Source organism: Daktulosphaira vitifoliae, unplaced genomic scaffold (genome assembly GCF_025091365.1).
Source record: "Daktulosphaira vitifoliae isolate Bord-2020 unplaced genomic scaffold, ASM2509136v1 Scaffold_1, whole genome shotgun sequence".
Lineage (NCBI taxonomy): Eukaryota > Metazoa > Arthropoda > Insecta > Hemiptera > Phylloxeridae > Daktulosphaira > Daktulosphaira vitifoliae.
Genome location: NW_026099572.1, coordinates 18,638,831 through 18,648,241, shown reverse-complemented (window position 1 = coordinate 18,648,241; position 9,411 = coordinate 18,638,831). Strand labels below are relative to the sequence as shown.

The 9,411-nt window shown below is 24.8% G+C and overlaps 1 protein-coding gene across 6 annotated transcripts in view; it reads left to right on the top strand.

The window, feature by feature from the left end:
* Positions 1-2,822: 2,822 nt before the first annotated feature.
* The window catches only part of LOC126896817 (uncharacterized), a 31,419-nt gene continuing 24,830 nt past the window's right edge, over positions 2,823-9,411 (top strand). Inside the window, exons 1-2 of one of the 6 annotated variants that reach the window (XM_050669923.1) lie at positions 2,823-3,135; positions 6,553-6,642. The gene's annotated coding sequence lies outside the window, so the exon portion shown is untranslated. Of the gene's footprint in view, positions 3,136-3,465; positions 3,488-6,552; positions 6,643-9,411 lie in introns of those variants that run through there. The other 5 variants (XM_050669917.1, XM_050669922.1, XM_050669918.1 and 2 more) reach the window with 5 other exon arrangements.

The following is a 9,411-nucleotide window of genomic DNA, read 5'->3' as shown; positions in this document are numbered from 1 at the left end:
AATTAGATATTTCACATGAAATAACAAAATAATGACAAAGTTTATTGAATTTAGTAATTTTGCAATCAATACCATTTTGTTTTTTTAATGAATGAAAGAAACTTACCAACAAAAAAGTACACAAAAACTAGAGTAAAAATTATTAAACTAACCACTCAAATTGAATAAAATACTATATAATCTCATTTATTTCAAAATAATTCTGAAAAGTATTCTTTTATTAAGAAGTCATTAATTGAAAACCAGTTAGAAAAATACATCATGGACGATCTAGGAAATACTAGTTGAACGTTGTGAAAGAAGATCTTGAGAGTCCACTAGTAAGATAGGAAACAATTGGTTCAAGACCGAGAGAAATAGAGGGATATTATGATGATGGCGAAAACTTTTAGAGAGTATTAAGAGCCAAAAGAAGAAAATGACCATAATTACCTATAGCAATTACTATACGTACAGTATGGCGGGTTCTTGAGGAGACTAAAATCATTTATCTTTCTTTTAGCTCCGTTTATCAATAAAAAATGTTAACGTATCGATAATAATTTTAGCATAAGTGCTTATCAAGTTACAAAGCCTATTGTTCAGGTGATTTCGGATAGAATGTCTCGTGAAAATACATTCGCAAAGATTAGCGGAAATAATAATTTTAGTGAGACACTGACCTTCTAGAAGCAAAAATTAAATATATGATTTCGAGACTTATCTGTTAAGTGTTATTGTAATTAATTTGAGATTTTTTAATTATTACACTAATTTAAAATTGTACGTATTATCAATGTAGTGGGTCAAACATAATATGTTTAGATATTATTTAATAACATAAAAATTAACAAAGGCGCTATATTACACAGCAAAACAAAATAACAATAAACATAATGATTTCATATGTTTTTAGTGAATTAATTAAATTTTACAAAATTTATATGACCGGACTTAGCGTTAAAACAACAATTTAACAAAAATTATGCTGTTTGATGGTCATTAATAGTAATACATCTTTGACTGGGTGATTTTGAGCGATTATTTACAGGCGGAAGCGGTTCTTGTGAATAAGAATTCATATTGGTGAAATATAAACGTACAAATATTAATCTATTATGTATTCGGTTAATGCTTGAAAATTTACTATCCTTTTTTTGTCATAACCCAACGGCGCCTGGAGATACGATGAAGTATGTTCGGCCCTCGTAATTGTCTGATAATTTACATATAAATCCTCTAACATGACTCTCTGTTTTTCTTATTATTATGATTAACCTAATAAGTGAACATTATACGATATTCTGGCTATTACACTCAACACAAATGTTGTTACTAAAAACGCTATGAGTCCAGGACGCTCGTTTGACAAACGTTAACGAACCATCAGTTATTGGTATAACGGCTAGACTGACAGAAACGATTAATATAATACATGCAATTAGAATTGTGTACGATCCAAAAAGTAACTGAAACACTAATGACGAGCCAGAATACTAGGAGTTCGTGTTCGCCGACTCCGAATTAAATATAACACAACAGAATAAAAAAAAAATACTTTTAACCTCTTTGATATGGTAATGTATTCGTATTTGATGGTCATATCAATATATATTACAAAGGTCATAAATGAAATATAAAATTATTTATTCACTAAAATATAAAGTTTGCTGTTCCACTTATGCATATTTTTCACTTAAATACAAAAGTAGTATTCGAATAAAGGTAGTTGTGCTTGATATAAAATAAGCACTTTTAACTATCTAATTATTCTGATAGTTAAGTACACTCCACGTTCGATGTGTATTTAAAATAGTGATGGGGAATATCGAATAGTAACTATTCGAACTATTCGATAGTCGTTCAAAAAATATTCGATAGTTACACAATATATTCGAATAGTTTATGCTAAAAATAAACTATTCGGTTGTATAAAACCAATTCGAATAGTTATTCGATAGTTTTAAAATATTCGAAAATGCCCATCACTAATTTAAAGTACATTTTTCTTTATCAAAGTATTCTTTTAAAGAAAACATGATTGCAATTTCATGTAATAACTCTAACGGATTTTCATCAAAAATCCACTGATATTTAACCATTACCATCTTAAGAGTTTTATTGAAGCAAAATTACTCAGTTAAACAAACCAATTTAATATTTTTTCATGAGATTGTAAAAACTTCAAGGAAATTTTCGGAAAGGAGAACACCTGACGCACTGCAGCACATTGCATTTGCTATGTAAAACGAAAAGCATTAACTGGAAATTTTTCTTTCATCGGTTAAACGGTACGCGGTACGCAATTCTCACTAATCTCTCAAACGAAATTAGTGAAGTATATTTTGAAAATCGAAACTCAAGTCGCGTTTTAACTTTCAACAAACTTATGTAATAGTCTCGAAAGTCGGTTACAACAGTAAATATTAACTGAAACATCAATAAAAATGATAATAATAATATTTTTCTTCAGTTGAATTTGATTAAAATTAATTTCTTCGGGAAACAGAAAATGGAATAATTGTAATTTCGAACAACGTTGCTGTTTTATGTGCATGAATTATGCATGATTTGATTGTATATTGTAGCGGGTAGGGGAGAACTTGGATAAAAGCGTCGCTGGGACTCTTGTTGGTGGTCTGAGAAAAAAAATATTAAAACACTTTTCAGGTTTTCCGTATATATTGTGTTGATTTTGTACAATTATATACATAAAAGTTACAACAATGGCATGTATAACACATTTCTCTACAAAAAGAACATTCCGCCTTGTCGTTTTTTGTAAATGCTAATAATCTACAGGAAGGGGAAAGAGAGCTTTTCTCGGTATGTTCGACTGTACCACTTGCAGTCGATCAATACGTACTTGGCTTGTAATAAAAATAATTACTATAACGGATGCGATGATGTTGTTATGGAGAAAAACGATGGACTGTGTTATTAGCCGCAGCAATTGAGGATTGATGCCAAATGTGACGGTGGGGATGTGGGCTTTGGTTGATCTATACGCTTTACTCTTGTGGCTGGTAGTAACGTATGGAAAGCCATTTCAAATGGATATCTTCGGACTTGCCGTGTTTAATGTTTCACGTGTACGGGTTTTTTTCTTTATGTGTTCTCTAAGACCATTGGAGCCGACAAGTCATCTAATTTGATGTGAGGTCTTTGCCGTTGTGATTTTCTATATTTGTTTTTGTATTTTTTTTTTTTAACGTAATACTAATATTTTGACTTGCAAATTTATTGACAATCTTTTATTTTTTACCTTTTTTAACTATACCAGTAATTCGTTTAAATTTATTTACTAATTATTCATTATTTTTACACGCATAATAATCAAATGCTATTTAATGAAAATTTTTATTGTGATAACTTGTGTTGTGTTGATTTATGTAGTTTTTTTATTTGCATAATACTCGCGTTTTATTCAGTTTGTGTATAATATTAAAGTATATTTCAGTTTTTTCAAACAAGTCATTACAATGATTTGCGATTAGTTTTCTGCTCTGTAAGTACACAAAGTTGAATACGAAAATGGAAATGCATCATCAGTTTAAACGACAATTGATAATATTTTTTTAACTTCATTACTGTAATAAAATATGTTACCTTGGTTTCTAATTTAAAAATACATTTTTTTGATTAATAAAAAAATCAAAGACTAGACGTACATTTTAACTCCAAAACTTTCAGAGAATTACTTCTATTTTAATAATTGAATAATATAAACAATCGTAAGAAATCCTTAAGTAGTAATTAATTTTTATAAGTTTAATAATTGTGAATTCGATAAGACTATTCCTAATTCTTGAAACAGTAACACATACGTATGTATGTACAAACACGAAATTTAGCAAGATAATATATAATAATACAGCTTAATAATATGTTACATTTTATTTTGTGACTTGGATTTGATTTAAAATGAAAAATCTCTTATATTCTACCAGTTGGTGTATGTCTTTTGGCATGTAAGATGACAGCCGACAGTTTGACTTTTGAATTTTAGGTTAAAAAAAAATAATTGTTCCAGTTGAAACGATCCAGTCAAATATTGATATATGTCCATAAAAAAATTACTTAAGTATAGAATGAATATGAATTAAATTTAAAAAAAGTTAATATGTATTTTATTAATAGAATTAATATACTACCGTGTAATATAATCTAGTAAAAAAAATCATCATAAAAATTAGTTTAATATAATCATAATCATTCTTAATATTATACATTCTACCGAAAATGGGTGTAGCTTTAATTTTATAAGTAAATTTAATAATACTGTTTTTAATTATTTTAACTAAGTTTCATTTCAAAGTTGTCCCATCATATCAAAATTAACCAATTATTCATCTAATACACATAAGAAATCACTAAGTAAAGACGATCACGAGCGATCTAAATAGCTTTTAGACTTTTATTAGTTTTTCCTAATTAAATTATATTTTAAAGCAACACTAGCTTTTTTAATTTTGTTATTTATTGATGAATTTCGTGAGCTATTAATTATTCGTTTAGCATTAATCAAAATTGTAAACAATTTTAAATTCCATTTCAAAAATTGTCTATTATTGATTTAAAAATTCTTATACGTATAAGACAGTCAGAAATAGTCTTTGAAACATAATTAAAATGTTTATTTGAATTATAAATGTTATATGAATTATTTAAGACACTAAATTTTATATAAATATTCTTATTATTTTTCAACCTTTTAATAAAGTGGAAAATTAATTTAAAAATCAATGAAAACTACTAGTTATTGATTCATTTAATAAAGGAAATATTCTTCGTTATAAATGATTTCTTCGAAGTTCTAGTAAAATTAATTAATTTTTATTAGATTTGGTTAATGTGTTTGAAATCAATAAAGAACTGAAACTAGATGATTTTCTCGGAAAAGGTAAAAAGACTCATTTCTAGATGAATAGCCAATAACTATTATTATTTGTGATATTTGCGTACACCGAAATCGGAATTAAAATCAAACTTTACAGTCGACATAAAACAAGAGGAAATGAAGTCAAAAAAACTTTTCCATTAGCCGTTCTACACGAAATACTTCTCAATCATATACAAATAATATTTTGGCATTGGAAACTGAGTGAAGAGACGCACATAATTTATGTTACGACTCAAATAAATTAAATTGCGTTTTAGGAGAGCGTGAAACGTGTTCAAATATCTGGTCTCTATTATTAATTATTGGAATGATAATTCCTGCACATACGGTAAAGCACATTCATCGGATGGCCAAAAGTACCAAAATTATGACATATTGACGTGACAATATTTTTTAACGAATGTTGTGAATTCTTATAATAATCTGAGTTTCTCTTATACCTACACGCGTATTTCATAAACATCAACGTTGTTGACACGAAACAGCCAACACAACTATAAATGTTTGACCGATGAATGATTCTGTCAATAGAATAAGCACCAAGTGTTAAAAACAGTACTCTAATTTAATTTTTAGATAAACACTGTAGGCGATAAAATAGTTTGTTCGAATTCCAGACCGTTATATGTAATACAAACCAAAAACAAGATACTGAAATATTGGCAATGGCGCATTTTTTTTATTTTGGTTTTTTTACGGATGATTGTCATTGAGATTCAAATTTTGTACATATAAACAAATATAATTTATTGTTGAAATGTTAAAAATAACAACATGATAAAACTAATCGTTTTTGTTACAAAATAATTTCTGTCTATTTCATATATTATATTCAGAATATGTATATATAATATATACAATATGTACAATGTACATATATTATATATCTATATAAATATTAATAATATCTCAAAGTCAGTTGTATATCTAGTCAAAAATGTTGAATGTCTATGGATTATGTTTCATTTATTGTTCAAAAACTAAAAATAATAACCCAATAATACTTCAGTGTATCATACTCAATTGGGATGCTCTATAATATAATTATAATTATAATATAATATAATTTTCTTAAGAATAATATTTAATTAACTAAAAATTTACAAAATGCATAATGATAAAAAATGTAATTATGTTTTATATGAAAAACTAAAAAAAATGTTTTTAATCATAAAGAATTAATCTCGTCCTAAAATTGTATGTAGCCTTCGCTAAATATTGAAAATTTTTAGCACTAAACGTTTTTTTTTTTAATTACTAATTTTTAGTAGGAACTTTTTTAATTAAAAAAATACTAAAACAGTCTAATATGATCAATGGAGCTAAACTTTTATCGAAAATAATACTTTTTTTCTTCAAATCTAATAAAGCTAACATTATTAATGGATTAATTTTTTTATCATCGGTCTTTTCATTGCTTATTAAATATTGCAGTCGACATATATCTGAATATCCCCTAAATTCTCCTTTTGATTAAGCACAATAAAATTTCTTGCTTAATTATAATAATAATGATACTAATGTTAATTAACATTGATTGCGTTAACGTAATTTTAGGAAAAATGTATAAAAATTTAGATAGTTTAACAGCTGATTTTATTATTCTAGTTTAATCTTTTCAAATAATTTTAATCTGTAAAAAGTAATTATAGAACTATAATATATTTTAGGGTATTTGATGTCCAATAAATATAATAGTAAATATTAACATCGCTATTCAATCAAATGAACGACAAAAATACGATTAACACTAAGATAAGGTAAGTCTGATTGTAAAAATCACAAATTTTGAACAGTATAATAATAATATAATTGCATAATATAATACAAAAGAAAAAGTATAATATATATATATATATATATATAGAATTCCAAACTTACTGCAAAACTACTAGATTTATTTAAATAATCAATATACTGCATAACAAATAAATTTGGTTTAAACATATTAAAATGGTGTGAAACTAATTAAAAATAAAAAAAAATTTGCAAAAATACAATAAAATTAGTGAGATTTAAACTTTGTTTAATGAGTTGTTAACATCGTACTATTACTCTATTGACGGGGTAAGAGTCCAGTTAGTAATGAGTAAGTTTTAATTAAAAAAATTTGTAGTTCAATATCATATTATTTAATTATAATTATGGAAATAGAGTTAGCCACATGGAAATAAAATTGTTTTTTTTTTGAAAAATGATACTTTTATTAAATAGGACAAATATAAAAAAATATATATAAAAATAGAATAAAAATTATTAGATCAAATATGCAAATTTAATAAAATAATGTATAACCCCGTCTATTTCAAAAAGTATAAAATATAATATTTTAATGTTACATTGGACTTTTAGAGTAATTTAAAAAATTTTCTTTAATTTACATGAAAAATTTGTGTACGAAAATAAATTTATGCTATTACTGAATATTTATTAATAAAAACATTTTAAATCCAACTCAAAAAAACATAAGTACATAAAATAATTTTATAAACTTTAAATAGTATTCTTAAAGATTGAAAAATAACATAAAATAAAATTTAATAATAATACATAAATATGAACAAATTATAGGATTATTGATTCTGTCTAGTTCCCCAATAAAAATGATAATTTACATTTTATTATATATATTATATTGATTCAGATAGCGTAACATCTCTTTAATATCTAATAATAAATTTAAAATACTGAAAATTCGTAAATATATCTTTTATTCATTATCTACTCACAATAGATATAACAAATATCTCTTACATAGAATTCGTATTTAAAGAAAAACATTTGACTTTTTACATACCATGAGTTTTTTTTAAGTGTTGATTCAGTTGAAAATTTTGCTTGAATTCAACTGAACATAACCTAAAACTGATCATTGCCTACGTATGTCCGTATGGTTTAACATGTTTGACACAACCGACATTGAATAAAAAACTTTTATTGCATTTTTCACATTATAGCATTATTTTAGAATTAAAATTGGGTTCGCAGAGTTAGTGTTTGAAATACAAACTAAAGATAAGATGCTTATATAGTATTTTTCTGTATGTTAATTTAATATCCTAGGTCTATTTTGTTTTGTTCTTTCTTTTTTAGTATTTTGAGTACGTTTAACTTATTAGTTTAACGATATGTTTAATTGTGTTTAATAACAATATTTTTTTTTGTATAGTCTTAGTTTCTTTTGTATAGTTTTGTTTAAATCGTTTAGCTATAATAATACTTCTGTATAAAAAACACAAAATTTTAAAGAAGTTTAGATGAAAATTTAATACACTGTACGGATAATACTGAAGAAGCATTTTATCGCCTTGTACACGTGTTTTAATTGTATTTTATCATAGTGGGAATAGATTATCTTATATATTTTTACTAACATAATCAATCCCATAAAAATATCACTGTTTTCGATATTCATCATTTATTTCGTATATGACTGACTATACATTAATAACTAAACTAAATAAATTGTAATAGAATATCAACTAGTACCTCTAATGATATAACTTTTACTCAAGTAACATTCTGCAATGAAGTCGTTTATGGGAATCTTACATTTCCTCTCATATTTTTTTAAGATATACTATAATAAATATCTATTTAATAATGCTTAAATTAATGTTAAATGATAATTATTAGGGTTCGACAACGATATATTTTTAGATATCGATATCGTATTTCAGCAAATTATATTGCAATATAGAAAAAAAAATTATATTCGAAAATTAAATTTAATATTTAAATGTTTTAACCATTTTTTTTTATTTTCAAGAAAACTATTAAGTTACCATTGTTGTAAAAATAAAACTATGGTACTAACCAAATCAAATAATGGTATAAATAAAAGAAAATATAGTTAATAGCTACATCTCATATCGATAATCAAATATTTTCAAATTATTTATTATTATAAAGAAATGAGTTTTTTTTTTTTGTTACAAGACTTTATCATTACAAATTGGTTAGATTAAATGGATGAAATTGTGTTTTTTGAATAATACTACTATAGTTCCAGTGCTTTGGTTTTAAATAAAAAATATTATAAATGATATTCGTATTTTTTTTTATTGCTTTAAGTCATGATTAAATACAATTTTTCTTCTTTTCAAAAATAAAATTTTAACTTTTACAAAACAAAACATTATCATCTTGTCACTATCATCTAATAGGGACTTTTTTTCGGGCTCAATTTCATTTTACTTTTCAGATTGAGTTTCAACCAGTTGTTGATGATGTCTATATTCTAATTCTGAAATTTCTTTCTCTAATTCTCATCATATCCTACTTTGTTCGTGTTTTGTTAAAAATAAGAATAACTACAATATCATATTAAAATCCTATATTTAAGATACATTTTTTGATATCTTTAGCAGCATATAATTTTTTTAAATGAATACTGCATAGAATTATGTTTCCTTAAAATGAATCGAAAGGTAATACAGAAAACATGTATTAAAAATACGATGTATACATACGTCATTATAATAATAATATATTATTTTCAATTTTATTTCAAAAAACTACATATATCA